Genomic DNA, 19,473 nt, shown 5'->3' on the forward strand with positions numbered 1-19,473 from the left:
AACTCCATTGGTTCTATGCTCCCAAGATGTCACGCTACTGTGGCTGCACAAGATACTGAACAAATGTAGGATTTGTTATGGTTTTACTGTATTCGTGTCTGTTTTTTTGTTCCTGGTTAGACATTCAAGGTTTAAATGCTGTATTTCTTTCCACTTTTGCATTTTTATATTTTATGAAATATAACAAAGCGCACTAACGTGTGAGGCTCTTTATTTGAAATATCATCAATGGATGAAACAAAGTGTTTAAGCTACATCTCTTCGACTGTTTGTAGCTAATTCAGGGATACGACCAGGTGGCCACTACCCATTAGTTTCACCAAAAAAAAACAACCTCTCCTGGTTCTCTGTAAATAATTAGTAGACTTTCTGCCGCACTGATTCCCACTCTGATCCGCAGTTAAAACAAAGGCCCATTTCATCCGTGGAACCATCAAGACATAATCTATTTTAAAAAAGATGAAAAGAGATGTGATTCTTATTATCTAATTAATCCTGTCTATGGCCCGAGGTTATTTAATTTGTTGAAAGACCATTAAAAACCCTGCATCCGGCAAATAAAATAATGAGGATCTTAATTTGGTCTAATTCGGGAAAGCAGTGCCATAAACAAGAGCTGGCAATATCAGACCCTACAGACAGGCCAAGCTACTTACAAAATTAGGCAAATGCTACGAACAGAGAACTTTTGGAAATGTAATATCTCCGACAGCAGTGACAATAATGGACTCATCGTGCCTACATGACGCCCCATAAACAGCAAAACAAAGCATTAACTCATCAGAGGGAGATGATGTCTACTTAACTGACTCAATTGTGGAGCAGGGAAAACTGCTTTTTGTTCAAGAACTTGATGTGTCTATTACCGCACAGGGAAAAGACAAAGTAATGCATCAAAGGGAGATTACGGGTGTTCAACATCTCAGTTTGTCAGTTGAAGCACATGAAAGGACAAACCGACGCCCATCACTGACAGATTGAGAGGGAAAAATAAGTGTTTCAAGCAGAGTATAGTTCAATAACAAGTTCAACCGCAGGAGGGAGAATTCAAGGAAATGACAATGAGCGACAAAAGCCCTCTCTCCTGTCTGGCACGCGATATGACTTCGTTTTAGGAAGGACCATTATTCAAAGTACTCTGAATCGAATTTGTGAAAAGACTCACTGAATTAATTATTTCAACGATACAATAGAGATCAGCTGAGTGACAAGCTAAAGAAAGAAAACAAAAAAAAACTTCAGCCAACTTCAAAGAACAAAACTTTTGTCCGAACTTGCCCATCCATGTAGCCCTAAATATTCTTACAACCATCTTCTTAACATCCATCATAACCAAGTAGATGTGGCGTCAGAGAGGCAGCACAAAAATGCGTTATCTTAAAAATCGATCTGTGGCTTTAATTAATTCTTTCGTTTTCTGAAACCAGCACCCGATCGATAAGGGCTGGGCGCTACTTGAAGAATGTCATAGATACCACTATGATAATTTTGAATATTAAGCTCCACTTTATCTGCAAATGCCATCCGAACTGCTACTACCATCAATATTCCTTAGGCATCCCAGTGACAAGATTCATGTTTTCTAATAAAAGTGTGATTCCCCAGCCCTGGTCTGGCTTGATGCCGAAGAATAATGTCATTCAAGGAAGTGTTTATTGAACCCAGAGAAAGACGGCACTGGGCCATTGCTCACAGAACAAAACAACAAGCAACAGACAATAATCATAAAAGAGGAAAACAACAAACGCCACTCCCTCCTCTTCTGTGAAATAACTAAAAAACAAATGGGCAAAAAATCCCAAGCCAAATTTTGAGCAGCTTTGCTTACTCCTCTGTGTCTATTTCCTTTCAAAGCTCAAATGGCCAGCAGCAGCACGTCTGACCAGCATATTAAAGAGGCCTCATTTAATGTTAGTATTTCTCCAGGGAATAATACATTCACTTGATAATGAAGTAAAGCTTTCTAGAATGGAATTCAAGTCCCAGCATTATTCCTTTCCTCCCTTTCCCTCTTCTCCATCCTTGCTCTCTTACTCGGCCAGCCCAGATCCTATTTTGTCTGTGTGCATTGCGCACATACTGATCTCAGCATGGCATGAACTGCATTCCGAGGGCTTTCTTTAGCTTTGTGAGAAAAAAAACAACTAATAAATCTCAAATGCCTGCCCTTCTCTCCCCATGCAGGAGATTAGGCCTTGATAGGAGCCACGGTTTTATATGGGGAGAGGATAATACCATGAAAATGGAACCCTGCTTCTGCAACATCGTGACTATGAAGGAAAAATTGCTGAAAAGCCACTGATGTCTCTTTAGGTGAGGGCTAGACACTAAAACCCGGAGGAAAATGGTTTGGTGGAACTACTGTTCGCGTAACCGGTTCCAACTATGATCTGTTGTTACAATAAGCTGATAACAAAGCATGTCGTGAACTTCCAATGGCTTCTTGACATGTTTCATGTATCCCTCCCCTGAACATATACACAAGGAGAAGCTACCATTTAAAATCAGGTGTGTGTGCAAATCCTTTCTAACTAATGAAACTAATGTGTTCCAACCAATAAATGCATAGAAAACAAGAGAAAGGACCAAACTATTTATCATAATCTTAACCTGAGGATATTGTTCTCATAACTGGTCCAATTCCTTTAAGCCTGACTAATACCCGCAATACATATAAAGCTAAATATTTACATACACATGCACATCACACACACACATACATAAGCATTCTCTATTTGCTCCCTATGACCACATGTCAGACATATACTGTTGTGTATTAAGTTAGAAAAACCGACATACATGCAAGCACATCGGAGGCACCCACAGCTGCACGATATCAGCAAACTGAATACATTTCTTCAGAGCATAAGACCACCTCCAGCCATATGAAGGTAACATGCTCCCTCTGAGTCGGAGCCAAGCTGCTCCTAAGCAGGCATGTGGGAGTCGACACAGCTCAGCCCACACGGCAATGTGTTTACATAGTGGTACACTCTGTCTCAGCGGGGAATACATTCTGGTTCAAGCGCAGAATTATACAATATTAATCAATGTATCTAAGTGTATCTAACCGACTTGGCGCAGATCTCCTGATGAGATTTACTCTTCATACCAAAAGCGTCCTTTCAAACAACACATACATAAATGGAAAGACTCGCAGAGCACAGTAAAATGTTGTTTTCTTCACACAAAGGAGAAACAGAAGTCCCTAACCTTGCACCTTCTTCACAGTCTGTTGTTCAAAGTTGTAAGGATGTGCAGGTACAAAAGTGAAACAGCTACTCCCCCCCCCTTTAGTGTGATGTCTGCCAGCTCACCATGCCACACTAACAGAATGTTTCAGAGCGACTCTCTCTTTAAACACTAAAGATCGGTCTCTGCGCTCAGTACCACTTACCAACTTCAAGGTGATGCAAACACCAGAGCGTTAACTCTACAAAGTACATAAGTTTCAGACAGAGTTTATGCTCTCCATACAGGGCTGTGCAGAAAGTGTTGGTGGAGGAGGGGAGAGGTGACAGGCATGTGAGGAACACCTTCTGAAGTGTCAAAAGATGGGCTCAGCTGATGAAAGAGGAAAGGAAAGAGGAAGGGAGGAGGGGGAGAGCAAGAGACAGAACGAGCTGATGTCACATCTGAGGCTGTGGAGAGGCTTTCAAGTCAGGAGCATTGGCTCTGTGTTCCACACAGGAGCCTCTCTGGGTGAATTTTAAGGTTTGCATTTGCGTGTGTGTGTGTGTGTGTGTGTGTGTGTGTGTGTGTCTGTGTGTGTGTGTGTGTTTGATAGAGTACATGATGAGTATATGCGTGAATGTGTAACAGTTGCTATGCTTGTATATGCTAAAAAGGAGAAGAAAAAAAGGTACGACGGGAGGAAGATGGAGGAGCGTCTGAGCATGCACGCTTGAGAGGAAGTTGCATGTCTGTGTAAAGTGCATGTGTGTGGCAATATGAAAATGGGGGATATGGAATGTGTGCAAGCAGGTGTGGCATAGTGCTATTCAAAACATCACGAGATATCAACCATTTGCTAATCTGCACAAAAAGGTATTAATTACACGCGGTGGTTCTTCTCATCAGTACCTGAGATAAAATGCCAGGAGGGTAATGATTAACAGTAATATAAACACAAGACCACCACTCCTGAAACCTGCAAAATCGATCGCTAGCCCGGGCTTGCATAGAAAATTGCTGCAGAACAATCAATCCCTCTTAGGTTTTGTGAATCCAGTCGGCTAGCTTAGCTTGGAGGAGACTAGACAGAGGCCTCAATGTGGGCAAAACTGAGACCAGGGGAAGACAAAGCCTTGTCAATAGTACTTTGTTTTCCATCAACTCCTTAATCACCCTGGTCTTCATGCGCCTGCCTGTCTGACAGGCCCACACCCATTCCAATACATCCACTATGAGCTAGCCCTAAACAAACATCTACCTGCCTCTTGCTCACTCGCTCTCGCATAGAAGAAAAAAAAAAAAACACTCCTCTCAGTAATTAACTTCTCTGCCCCTCCCCCCCCCCCCCCCCCCCCCCCCCCCCCCTTCATTGTCAAATCACAGCTACTTGAAGTCCTTGCAACAACAATTAGCTTAACGGACAAAAAACTAATTCACTACAAGTTCCCAAAGAGTGAACAATAAGCAGCAATACAGAAAGTATTGACAAAGCAGTAAGTGGTATTAAAGCAGCTGCAGCTAATAACAAGACAGAGTATTACGCAATCCGTTCGTGACTCAGAGCTTTCCGATGGTACATAGTATTTGTATAGCTATTTGTATTTCAGTGAACAAGAAAGTAATAACGCAGAGAGCAAATGCATAATACAGCAAACCGCCTTCCAAAGAGTAAGGCGCGATAAAAGACTGGAGGAAGGGAAGTGGCATTAAAGTGGCATTAAGCCAGATAAAGATTGCAGGCCCACCTGAGCACTGTTTAAGACAACTGTGGCAGAAACCTCATCTTCATTGAGTTAATTAGCAATACCCCACAGTAAGCATCTCAGGGTGTGGGGAGGAGGACCTGAGGGAGAGCAGTCTTTATGTCGATTGGAGTAAATGGCTGGCCTCCCTGATGAGCTCCCATCAGCCCTTGGAGCATCCTGCCGTCACGTCCCACTTGATGGTAATTATTTGGAAGGCAAGCACTTGGCAAATGTCATTATTTAGATTTGGGGGTTGATTGACTAAGCCTACCGCAAATTACCACAACGGCCACCAAATTCTGTGTCCCCGCATGTTTTCAATTCAGCGGGATATTTAATACTCGTGTTGCAAATAAATTAGCACAGCCAAAGTTTAGTTAATTTGAACGCACCGTTGCTAATCAAGACCTGATGCAAACCAGCAAAGATATTTCACAACTATAATCGCATCTTCTTCTTCAAACTAGAAGGAAGACTACATATAAGAGATTATTACAAGAAAGATGATGAGAATTTCAAACATCATATCAAAATACATGTGTTTACGCAAAATTATTGTGATCAAAAAGATTCCAAAATGAACTATGTATACGAATGGCTACTTCGGTTTTAATACAACAGATTGCTGAAAGCTGGGAAATGCTACAGTATTCAAGCAGGAGCCAACAGTTGTACAACAATGAGGTAGGAAGAATTGGGAAAATAATAATAATAATAATACTGCCATTGCACTGCTAGTCGTTTGGCTTGTTTTGTTATTTTGAGGCGCTCAAGTAAAGTAATCAAAGTGTGTATATGTAAATCTTTTAATCTGCTTCAATACGTTGTTTTTATTGTCATGCTGACATAACTGAACAGAGAAAAAGGGTCAAAGTTCATCATCTTAAGCAATTCAGAGGTAATTAGTAATAATGACCCATCAGATATGTCATGGACTTTCAGTGAGGTCCTCAGACAGTAAAGTAGTAGTTTGACTTCATTAACACAACGCGTGCACTTGTTGATACATTAGGGTCACACATGCAGTTGAACACCTTATGGAATGTCACGCTGTCTCAGCAAGTCGAGGTGCAGCGGAGACCTTCTCCTTCTGATTTGGTTCTACATAATTTAACGGGTAACAGCCATCATCTACCCTCAAACTGTCCGTCTCTGCAGCGATGTGATGCAGTCTGACTGTGAGTGACACTTAAAAAGGTGCCATTCTCTGCTTCCCACTCATGTCGGCACAACCTATAAACAAACAGCCAAGTCTGAAGACCGCAGAAACCAACTGGCTTCTTGAAATGTTCATATTGGGTGATTCTCTAACGTGGCTGAAATGATTACTCTGCTAACCAATCAGTCTAACAACCCAAAGAAAATGTATCAATGATAATTCTGATAACAGATAAATAACCCATGAACTATGCAAAAGGTCGTTTGTTGGTTTCCATTCCAAGTCATTGTAAGAAAACAACTCCATCAGTTTAAAGTAAATTAGGTCAATTGTAAACACTACATTACTATTGACTATTAAGTAATCAAAAAAATAAAAACAATAACATAGAAAATCAATGTGTTATTGATACAATCTACATGGTTTAAAACCAATGACGAGTAACCGGAATGAGGAACGGAGGGCTTCATAAAACAGTGTGCAATACAGTTCAATGGGGAAGTGAAGGATGACAAATAAGATGCAATACAGCAATAATCATTGTGGTGTACTGCACATGTGGCTAATCTATGTCACTATTAAGTGATGCTGCATCCTAATGTGGCTGTTTGATGAATGTAAAGCCTAACAGAGTCACAGCGGGAAGTAAGGAAGAGAGAGAGACAGGAGAGGAAGATGCAGAGGGAAGAAATGGAAAAGAGTACTAAGCCCCTCAGGTATTGCAGCGCTCAAGAGATTTCTATTTATAGAGGCGGGACTAGAGCAGAAGAGTGACAGGCATCTACTCTGTACCTGGAGCACCACTGCGCTCACAGCAACACAAACAAACACACCCAGAAATATGCATATTGATACACTTCCTTGTTGCCAAGATCTCTTGTTTTTTTTCCCCTACTATTTTCTTTCTTCCTCTCTGCCATATACACTTTAACGCACATGGTCCAAAGAATCTTCCCCAGCCAAGCGCCATTCAATTTAGCAGAGCGAGAGCAAGAGACTGAGACTGAGGCAGGAAGAAAGAGAACGATAAGGGGGGCACACAGGTGTGTGAGTGTCTGTCGGAGTGAGCATAGCCTGGAATATAATTTGACGAGCAAGACTCAATCTATATCTGTTAACAAAACTCTAGTGCTAGGTGGAAGCTGTTGACAGCAAATAAACAACATCGGGATACACTTTTCCTAAACTCAGATAGCAGTATAGCAACCGATAACAACACACATCTCTGTGGCTGTGCCGTAATAAAAGTGTTTATATGGAGCATCCATCTGTGCTATGACATCTGTCACACCATCACAAGCTGGTGAACTGCAAAGTGGAGACAACTCTACCACTGGTACCTTTGCTTCCTGTTTAATAAATTACCGAGTATCTCACCTACGTTAAAAAAGATAAAATAATGAGGCTTGCACAACTTACGGCATTTGTTAATTATAGGTTTGAGATTGCAAACTATCGAAGGTATCTGACACCCATTTGTTATTAGTCAGAGGCGCAATGCAGATTGCAACCTAATTTAGTTTATTGTGGCCGAAAGCCAATCAACAAGCAGCCTTTGTTTGTTCCTAATTGTATAATGTAGAACAATGATTCAGTTATTTTATGACTTTTAAATCATTCATTTTGATGATATAGCCACCTCTTTACAAAGCTTCTGATGTAGTCACCTTACAAGTTAATAGATGCATACATAGATTCATGTACAGTTTATATTGGCTGACATTCTTTAAAACAATCTTTGAATCAAATCTACATCATATTAAATCCATCTAAACCACACACATATTTGTTTTTCCATTTAATAATAATCATGGATTTCATTATTTTGTCATTAACCAGCACAAAATCAAGGTAGGTAGACATCGAGTGATAAAAAAAAACTACAAGGCATTTTTATTTATTGATGAAGTGTTTGGTGTAACACATACAACACTGAGCCATATCCACTGGAGAAAAACAAGGAACAATTTGGCAAGGAAAAAGAGGAATATGAGGGTAAAGAGGAACAGGCAAAGGAAGCTTTCAGAGCTCACATCTGAGATTTCTATCGCTCTCCTTGGTGCTGAAAAAGTCTGCTACTGAAGACACGATATGCTTAATTTTTTAATAGGAAATTCAAATGAGCTCATTCTTATTATTCTGTGGACTCACGACTACCACCAAGTGTTTTGGCTAAAATGCAAATGGCCCATCATGAAACGTAATGAAATACGCCTGATCATCACAACTCCCTCAAGCTTTAATCCACCCGGACTCTGAAGCTGATTATCATGTGGCTACTGGAATTACAGGTATGTCTGTTGTAGGACCGATGTTGCTTTGCACACATTGTCACGAAGGCAATGTGTGGTGTTGTACCAGTTAAAGGATGCCAGTGGGGATGGAGTGAGTTAAGAGGCTTAGCACCACAGGCAGATCCACCTAGCTGGGCCCTGCTGGCTGGCCCTGGGCCCACCCCATGCCCTCATTATCCTCCTGACACCCACAACTCATCCTCCTTCAGCAGTGGGACTAATCCAGACTGAGGGGGTAAAACCTGAACCTGGTAGAAGAGTCTCAACTCAGGATAGACACTTGTATTGCACAAAATCAAAGCACGGTTTTGTATCCGCTAAAACAATTTCCTCTTTTCTTTTTTATCAATCTGTGAAGTGTCGAAACCATATCAGAGTACAATTGCAGTGCAAACACCGACCCTGTAATTGTAATTATCTTTGGCAAGTGACAAGCAACGTGCAGAGCACCGCTTGATCTCAAATTTCTATCCTCAAAAGCAGTCCAATTTTCCTATTCAAGGGTAATGTATTCTGAGTCATTTCAATATGCAACAGCAGACTGTTTATGCAGCCATTAATGAGTTATAACATATGCCAAACTGGACCCAGATATAATCAATAAATAATGCCTGTCACATGAAATGTAATTAATTTTTGCTTTGATATTTTATTTTCTCATTCATTAACAGAACATAGAGAATGAGGCAGGGGTAGTGGTGCGGTGGGGGGGAGCAACAGATTATTATTTTGCGTAGCTTGTGGTTCTGTAGCTCCACCGTAATGGCCTCCGAGTCTTCCTCGCTCTCGGGATCTCGTATGGTTTTTCAAGTGAAAGTGAAGCGTGAGTCTATTCCACAGTGTAGCAATCAGTGTGACTGAGGCTTGAAGATGCATGAAACAAACTGTTGGGGGGTGTTAGTGTTTTATTCCCAGAGCAAAAGGGTCAGCAGAAATTCAGTACAATTCATATCCCATGTTGTCATGCATAAAGCTCCTGTCAACAGCCCTGGACCATCTGTCTTGTTATTTACCACATCCTCTTTTTTCCATAACCCAAGACTCCACTTCACGTTGTCAGTGAAGCGCTGCATACATGAATAAGATGCAATCAGTAATTAAGAGGCAGTGTTTAAATAACTATGGAGAAGAAAACTTTGTCAAGCTTTCTAGACTTGTAAACACATTTGCTTCTTTTTTTTGTTGCTTCGGTAAGTAAAATCTTCCTATTATTTGTGTGAAAAATGGTAATTGGGGAAGACAAGTTAATTTCACCAACCAGGAGAAGAAAGTTAATCCATGTCAAACTAAAACAAACATTTTGTGTTGAGTACCTTCCACAGTCGGTAAACCGGTTTGGAAAATTGTTCTGCATTATGTCAAATAACAAAGTCCATCATATGTACATTAAACAACAAAACAACTACTTTTACTTATGACTACATTCACAAAACAACACTATATTTTGTCCTATTTTATTTTCTCACTCAAATAAATGAAAAAACATATTCATTCATGTTAAACTTGTGTATTTATCTTATTCGAGAAGTACTTTGTGTTAAAAGCCACAATGTTTTCATTTGCATCTAAATATAAAGCAGTGTGTGCGTGTGTGTGCGTGTGTGTGCGTGTGTGTGCGTGTGTGTGTGTGTGTGTGTGTGCGTGTGCGTGCGTGCGTCCTTCACTTATCTCGAGAACCGTTTATCCAATCATACGATCATGCGATCTACTTCACACTTAGCGGGTGTTTTGCTGGCGACCCGAGGGAGTGTTTTGTTGAAGTTGGTGCAATTTAGACTTGCAATGCCTTCAATATTAATAAAGTTTGAATAAGCAAGCGAACCGTGCTCTGCTCATAAGCGCGGGCACTCCACTCTTCTTCTGTCCGCGGACGTCCACTGGAAGCAGAATCGAACCAGAGTGTGAGTAAGCTGCGTGTTTTCCCCCTTGATTAAGAGTTGATACTGAATTATAAAACTAATGACGTTATCGCCAGAAACAAATGCACCCGTAATTAAATCCATGCTCTACTTTATAACCGTGGTGGTGATGTCAAATCAAGTGACTAATAAGGCTATTTGTAAGTTACCTCCACTAATGTGTTTCTGGTCGCGAGTTACCACAACTTTGGTATTTTTCCAGAGGGCGGTTTAGTGATTTTGGAGCCGAGGACAAACGCTGTCTTTCTCTCACTGGGAATGTTGGTATTGGCAGTGGTAAAAAGAAGATGACTAATACAAACTTTATTTTGAGTAAAACTATGAACTATTATTTTGAGAGACATAATCGGAAGCGGCAACATAACAAGTTTCTCTGTCAGGTATATGTAGTACAACAATGTTTTCCTTGGAAGTAGAAGTACACAGTAATTTGTATACCGTACAGTTGAGTTGCATATTTTTTGTCTGTTGTACTAAAACAAAAAAAGAGTGAGAATAGTAACACATTATTTTCAATATTATATAAATGAATATTTCAATGAATCTATTGCTATCTTTTAGTCGGTTCTTTTTTTCAGTAAACCTGAGTGTATTTCCCAGGTGTTTCTGAGTACCCGCGAATTGACAGGTGTATTGCTCGGCACCCGAGGAGGTGCATTGTGTGAAGTTGTCTGTATAAGAAATCCACAAATAGCAGCAGGCCAAGCATTTATCCCATGTTGACCGGGCATGTTTTGGTTGGGCACTGCACAAGTACAGTGAATGGGAAAAAAGGAAAGAGGGCAACAGCGAGCTTTCAGTCTTATATAAAATGACATGTCCGACTCAAAGGGAGACACAGAGTATTTGAGGCTGTCGATCAGGATAAATCATGTTCAATTCATTTGAATGCATGTCAAAGCCCTTCTTTCTACAAAAAATCTTTCCAGAACTGCATACAAAAATGTAAAAAAAAAGGTTCAAAAAGTTTGTGCCCTGTTCAACTGCCAGAGAGTTATGGAGGTGAAGTAAACTAAAATAACATAGGAGTTTAAGTGATTAAACTAGTACACACAAAAAGACTCATGCTAACCATGCATAGCAAATGGCTCTCACACCTAAAGTGAGGGCATTGTCTTTAATCAGAGGGTAATTTATTGACTCCCATTTACAAAGCCATAATACTAGTGATCAAGCCCCTCAAGCGAAAAATGCAATAAACTAGGGAAGTGTTTTGTGAACAAAGGCAAATAACAAGGCCCCACACATCATTATGTTCCCTTCATATGCCATTAGATTAGTTCCAAATGGGTTTTAGGTTAAGGAAGTCATGCCCTTTACAGCTAGGGTCAGGGGTCAGAATGTCAAATTATCATGACATGTCCTCATTCCACTGTATGAATACTCAGCACGGCGCCCTACCACTCAAACCCACCAGAGGCTAAACTGAATCAACGCACCCAATGTTTTAATAGCTCAATTTGAAATGGGCAGAGAAAAAAAGAAACAATGGTTACATTTGCAATTATCATGTTACGTAGATTAAGCCATTATTGCAGCTGCCAACTATCATCTTTCTCAATAAAATGTTTTCAAAAAGTCTGCTGATTCGATGAACCGGTCGTTCCAAGAAATTCATGCCTTGCTTGCATAAGTAGAACGATCTTGCAAGATCTTTGTGGCACATACACATTCCACTTTACCTGAAGCAGAAAATTGTCTGGCAGTAGATGGCGGGAAGATGAAGTTATGTTTCCCCCCCCCCCCCCCATAGCATTTTCACGAATTATTTCTCCCTCAACAGAGGCACAAATACTTGTCCATCGGGGAGAACAAAGCCATGTAATTGGCTGCTTCCCCACTTGAGCTCCAGATAGCACAATGTTAATAACAAACTGATGAGAAATTCATTAGGGCTCCAAATAAAAACAATCTCTCCTCGATAAGATGCAAGTACATTATAATTAAACTGATGCCTCTCAGTTTTCATTAGGCCGTGGAGCCTGAAAACCTGGAAGACTAAACCACTGAGATGGATGCAATTAAGCATGATTGTTTTACTACACATTTGGGTCTAAAGTATAAAACAGAGGCACGATGTTAATACAATAGGTATCCATGCAGCAAGAAAATGTGTTCCAAGAGTCATGTCAGAAACCAACCGGACCATAGAGGCACATTATGGTGCAGAAAGCTGGTTTACGCCGCGGTTTTAGGGAGTTGGTGACTCGAGAGAGAGGGAGGGACAGGCCGGATAGTGTAATAAGACATTTTACTTCACCCGATCTTGAACTCTCTTGTCATCACTTTGCCTGAATGCTTATTTGTTTCCCACCCTTCTGGTCTCGACCACCATCCATCCTTCTCTCAACCTTCAAACTTTCTTTCCATCTATCTCTCCCCAACTGTCTTCCTCTTTACCGTTAGGAAGGTTATGAGACAATGGTAGTTGTTTTTCATATCTTTGTGGTCATTGTGAGTCTCTTCTTGGTTGAGAAGTCAACGTGTCTCTTTGAGTGACATATTGTAGTTAAAGGCCTGACACTTTGAGGCCCTGTGCGCGGTAGACCAGTTCAACAATCGCTCCATGTCTTTACTCCATCTTTACACTATCTCACTATTTCAGTATGAATGTCCTCGATAGCTTCACAAAATTCACAAAGGTCCAGGATGAAGGAAGGGGACGCAACAGTTATGTGTACTTCTGTGTTCTCTGCTTCTTGTAACAGGGGAGGGAACTGCTCGCTTCTTAGTTGTCAGGGATGAACCTGGCAACAAAGTGAGATCAGGACTCTCTTCCTATCACTGCACAAAAAGACAAACCAGTAAACTCGCTCTATAATATTTAAAAAGGTATTTGGGTGACATCTCATATGATGGAATATAAACATGTAAAGATTCTTTAAGAAAGTGGCTCAAATCAGAGCCACCCACCATTGATGAATGGATATAAATAGTGCATCAAATGTATGTTGTGGAAAGATTGTCTTTTCCCACAAAGTCCAATTAGATTATAATTCTCCGGACATGGACTAAGTAGATTGTGCACAACAAATGTATAAGGCAACACTTTAGCTTACTTAAATGGGTGAGAATATAATGTGATTTATATTGATTTATCGCATCTAGGAGCTTGCTCTTTCCCCATTTTCTTGGGTAATATCTAAGGTGAAAGCTTCCCATGTTCAATTGTAAATAATTAAAGCTATAAAAGAAAACATCTGGAGGAGCAAGGCTGCAATGGTTCCCCAACTTACTGCTATTTTCTTAGTTTGTTTTAAGACTGCACTTTGCTTTGTGAATTTGCACACTGATACAAAGGTAAATGCCGAATGTGAAATGAATGCATTTCCGGAATATATATATATATATATATATATTTAATTAATTAAAAAGAAGACACACACACACACACACAGAAACATGCACAACAAATAAAAGCCTTGGGTGTAGAATGATATGAATGAGACTACTCAATACCAGTTACTCTGAATACTGAATTGTATTTCTGTCAGGTGCTTTTAATATAAAAAGCACACAACACCAAATATCCTTCACAGACAAGGTAACAACGTTGATGGACAAACTCATAGCCTTCAATATTCTAAACTGGAACTTAATGTGAAGAAAACAAAAACATGTAGTATAAGGCGAGTCCACACATTTATATAAAATAAAGGGCATAAATGCACTGACACTAGGGCTAACTCCCAGATCGGGAACTGCGTACACTTAGCATTAGCCCACTAATTAACACTACGACTGGGCTTAAGGTCCACAAATTACAGAGTCATTTCCACTTCTTATTCTCTGGCATCCCACAAGCGAGTAACCATGACTGGAGGAAATGGCTCCCATACTTAAACCGTCAACTGAGCATATGGATGGGAGAAGCTTGTGGTTTGACCTCAGGGAAGGAGGCAGCAAGCGGGTCACACTAATGTGGACCAATAATCTCTCCCAGAGTCATTAGGATGATCAATGCCATTCTAATGAGATAACATCTGGAACAAAGGACTCTAATAGCAGACAGCTGCTGGGCAAAGTGAGCTAATTAGGGGAACATTCAGTGATGCTAACTAAAGCTGCAGCCATTGTGCCCAGGTTTTGGACCCAATCCAGTTAACATCCAAAATACAACATGCTGAATATTTCATATCTCCTCTGATAACTAATCATAACGCATGAGAGAGAAGAGGGGAGGGAGAGAGACAGAAATACATCAACATCTCAGCTTGACATGAATGCCTATCGAGCGGCACTAAATTGGTCAATTATGGAGAAAATCTGTTTTGAGGTAACCTTTCAGCTTATTAAATAAGCTATAAATCAATCTTTAGGGCAGAATGAGTGGCTGGCTTTTAATGAGCGAACGTGTCTAATCTCTCTCTTTTGCTGTTTCCGTCTTTCTTTCAGTGTGTGTATGTATGTGCATATGGACACGTACAAGAGGCCTGTTACAGTTAAGTTGATGTGATTGAATCTAGTGCAGTGCTGTAGAGTTCACCCGAATTTGAAGTTGCACATTGGTGTTTCAAGTGAATGGAAGTGGAGGAGGAGGAAAAAAAAGAGAAAGAAAAAAGCGAACAAAAAGGTCCACCTCCAATCACTGGCTGAGCACGGAAGCAGGATCCAATTAGCCCTGTGATTATAAAATAAAATAATGTAGAGCAGCACAGAAAAGAAACTTTGTAACAGTGTCTGTAAAATACTTTGGTCATCACAAAAAAATACAATTATTATGAACAAAGGACATTGCGTGGTCTAACATGATTTTAAGCGACACTCCAATATTAGACCAAGAAGCATTAATTACATATAATGAGTAAAGAAATGGAAATAATTTTAAAAAAACTTTCAAACCTGGTCTGCCCCAATACACAACACACTGTCTTTCTTTAATGTAATTCTTGAAACTTTGTTTAAATTTCTTTGCTCTTTGTTTTTGTTTTTAGGATTGGATTTAAATAAACCTTAAAGCCAACTGGAAAATATGATTCTGAGATGTCTCATGTAGTATTCTACAAAACTATTTAATTTCTCACATTTACTTTTGCTGCCTTTGATGGACAATTGATTTTTTAAGAAACAAGATAAAAATACACTGTGAAATATTCTTTTCTGTGAGGCTAAAAATATTACAAACTTAATTTTTAACTCTTAAACTAAATTGTATTTAAATAATTACTTAAAAATCAAGGCCACAGAATTGTTTCTGGTGCTTTTTTCCTTCGCATTCACTCGAGACTGTTCAATTACACAAAATGTTATTCAACTAAATTCAAACCAATGAATTTCATCAGTGTTTGTATTTCTGAAATTCTGTTTCATATGAACAGTCATGCTGTGTATGGAGGAGGTACTGTATTGTACCACCAGAAAACCACATTAGCATGTGTGGTTAGGGAAAAGGAAGAAATACCATCAGGTCTGAGTGTAGTCGACAAGGCTACAAGCCCTATTCCTCAGAGAGCACGACAACGACGGTGAAAAGCTCCCAACTAACAGTAATTGGTTTTAAAATAATAGAATTCATTACAGTTATGGCGCTTGTTCAGAAATGCAAACAGGGGGAGAAAAAAACATTCACGAGAGACTTGGGTTGAACTGCTTCACTAAAAACCACGGGGAGATGAAAGGCATAATTCAAATGACAATTTTAGAACCCTTAGTTCATTTATATCAGAAGCTCAGAAGATGTTGCCAGCATAATAACATCAAGATCTTTTTTTTTTGTTCTTTTGTTCTACTTGGAGGGCTTGGAAGGAACTTTGTTTCCCCTCTCAATTTCATTCTTTTGTGGTGGCAAATTCCTCCTCCTCACGCAGAGACGTGTGAGGTGACACACAAACAATCTCGCAAACAACACCCGTCGGCAGCAGAGACAGCCAACTGAAAGCTAACATGGGAAATCTAGACAGGAAAAGTAGAAAAACACCTCACACATGACTCCGAATTCGCTGCTTGTCTTATTAAATGACTGTGTAATTATACACATCAGGGGTCTGCGTTTTAAGGTCCTGTGTTTTTAGTCACATCCATTGGCAGACTATGTTTGATTTAAGGGCAGCATCTCAAGTGTGAGGAAAATATTCACCCAATCAGCATGAAAAAGATCATCTCTCAGGACCACTCAGGGCATAAAGAGACAGGTCAGCAGCCATTTAAACATGATTGGATGTCACCTCTCACGCTGAGTCTATAACACTTTACATCAACCTCAGGCCAATATCCAGGAATTGGTCCCCTTTCCAAAGAAGTGGATGATACATTTTGGCCAGCATTTGATAGAGACAAAAGCCATTTGCTACATATGGGAAAATATTATCCGGTGTGGATGTTCTTTTCTTTAGTTTCCTCATATTCTGTTGGCAAAGTACCAAAATAAAAATAAGACCACCATATGGCTGTGCATTAAAAATGTATGTTCGTGAGGGCACCTGAGCCGAATGACAAGGTGGAGGAAGTCGAAATAGTGAGCACAGCATGTGTGGGGGGGGAGCAGAGATGTGCCACTCTCCGTCGCAGTGTCTCTGCTGCAAACAGGCCGGGTCATAAATGAAAGCCAGACCCGACCGTGGCCAAGAATCTGTGTCATGTCGAGAGCTCAGGGTGTCAATAAGCAAATATAGCTCACATGGAGAGGTCAGAAAAGAGATAGAGATTGGACGTTCATATCTCCGAGGGAAAGCAACTGCAATGGAATACACAAAAGGACTGAGACAGTGATGCGGTGTCAGTCAGCTGGCATAATATATAAGAAGGGTATACAGAGGGAAACCAGAAGAGAAGACAGTTATATCAATGGTGTGGTTCTGTAAGCATTACTGATGTGTTGTTGGTGTGGGACTGCATCTGTTTATCAGTGTGGGGCCAGTCTAATAAATAATTCAGGTATGACTGCATAAAAGAGCGGTCAATACAACAGGTCTTGTCGATAGCAGGTAAGGGAAGTGCTTCCTCGCAGGCCCTGATGGAGCAAGTGAAGCGTTAAAAGCAATGCAGACGGATTGGACCGGTGGAGGTTGGGTGTCTTCCTCATTGTCAGAGGCAGTCTCACTTCTGAATCTTTTCTAAGGAAAGATAATAATGATGAATCTGTTCTTTGTCCTTTTTCCACTCTCTGCCTACAGTAGGAGGCAGAAAGTATTGATCAGAGAAGACAGACCCATTTGAATGCCGTTGAGCCATTTCCTACTCATTCTCCCCTTTAAAGATCAGGCATCTAACGAATGGCATTAGTGGCACACATAGCGGTGTGTTACGTGGGCTGAGAGAAACCCATTAGGTCAATTCCATGGCAACAATGTGGCTTTTCTACCCCACTGCACCAACTGGCCAATCCAATGGGCACTCACTGCCACCAAGTGCTTGCCTTCAGTACTACAATGCTGACTGGAGAACTGCAGCTGTCCCCGCATCTGCCTGAGTAGAGGCCGACCATGACCATGCATGACCAGCTACTGTGTCTATCGCAGTGAGAATGATACACTCTCGGCAATCAGCACTGTTGTGACACATCCCAAAAGACCCACCCAATGCTAGTGTTTGCCCTTTATACAGCAACAAAGTTTGGCAGGGAGCAATGGAGATGAAAACAAAGGAACGACCATCTAATTTTCAAAAAGATGCGACCAGTTTGGCAGTTTAAGACTTATCATTGCCAGCATGCATGAAGAAGATGTAGTGCCAACTCCATCAGGATTAACCCTCATTATCTGGCGCAGTGAACCTATGCTTTACAAAACCGGCTGAGTCTTTATATCGAGGACATGGATGAGTTTATGCTCATGTATTCAGTCATTCATTCGCTAAGGAGGAGTTGCCAATCAACCGTCTGAGTGCTGGTAAACTGCTGAAAAAGGTGATACTGCTTGAAGGCTGACATTTTAAAAACAGTGGGCCAACTCTCCCGAGCACCCTTAGAAAAGAAACCGCAAGACAGACAGTAACACAGCAAGTGATCTGGCCTTGATCGTGTCACCAATCATTACAAGAGTGAGCTGTCTGGGGAATCTGGGGAACCTGGCTGTTGATGAGGCGATTATGTGGCTTTACTCTTGTGCGTCCAAGTATGACACGGTGGCGGATAGGCAGAGACTATACCTTGTTAGTCAGTGTTGTGCTGAGTGGACTAGTTGGCTGAGCAGTAAGACACTCCCACAGGGTCGGGTGGGCTTACTGCTCGAGCAGGGGGGATTATAAACAGGCAATCAATGTGACTCTCTCCTAACCCGACAGCTACAACGACTTTGGTTTTCACTCATGTTGACTCCCAGTCAACACTAACAGCTGCCTTCTTGTCCTCAAACCTTTGCATTGTGCGAGTTGTGAAACAGAGGTATAAATAATCAGCAGGGTCTGTGCATGCATGCTGGTGTGGGCCCTGCCCACGTTGGAATGCACAGTTTTGAGTGAAGTCTGACTCTGGAACGATTAGAAACGCACAAGAGGACAGAGCCTGGCAAGGTTACCAGCAGAAGTGCATCATCACATCAACCACTACAAGCATTCTCTGGGATAACATCTCGCCAAAAAGCAGACAACTCAATCAACCAAACCAAATAACTTACTAAATATACACAGATGTAGAGACGATATCAAAAAGCTAAAGGAGCAAATAAAGAAATCGGGAGTGACGGGAGGAGCAGGCAACCATAAAACATGGGGGTACACAGAATTTCACAGCTGTGTGAACAGTTAAAGCAGATGCGATGGGATGTGATGGTGGATGCATACAGAGAGGCGGGTTGTAAAAATATGCTATAAAGTTTATGGAGCCTAATGCGGCCCTGCAGGAGCCTCCTGCCGAGCTGAGCATGCCGACAGTGCCGTTGAGTGTGTGACAGAGCTGTGGGGGAGAGATGTACAACTGAGAGCATAGCCAGTATTCACAAGCTCCCTCACTGGTGTGTGGACGTGCATACAGTACATAAAATTCACAGATATGCAATCAAAATGAACTAAGAATCCTATTTATTCCTCCCTCCTCCTCGCTAAAAGAACTCCATCATACTCGATCTCTCCTGTGCAATATCTAAATCCAAACCGGAATATCCAAATCTCTTGGAAAGGCATTGATAAGAGGAAAAAAGAAAAGTACTACATACCACACGCACGGACAACACAAACACAGAGACTATATAGCACTGCCATAGACACTGTTCAATCCAATATCAGCATACTGTGACCACTTCAGCCTT

General features: G+C 40.9%; 1 protein-coding gene across 1 annotated transcript in view; it reads right to left on the bottom strand.

Annotated features, from left to right (window-relative positions):
* The window catches only part of diaph2 (diaphanous-related formin 2), a 347,468-nt gene that overhangs the window by 294,813 nt on the left and 33,182 nt on the right, over positions 1 to 19,473 (bottom strand).

This window comes from Cyclopterus lumpus, chromosome 10, assembly GCF_009769545.1.
Source record: "Cyclopterus lumpus isolate fCycLum1 chromosome 10, fCycLum1.pri, whole genome shotgun sequence".
NCBI classification, from domain to species: Eukaryota; Metazoa; Chordata; class Actinopteri; order Perciformes; family Cyclopteridae; genus Cyclopterus; species Cyclopterus lumpus.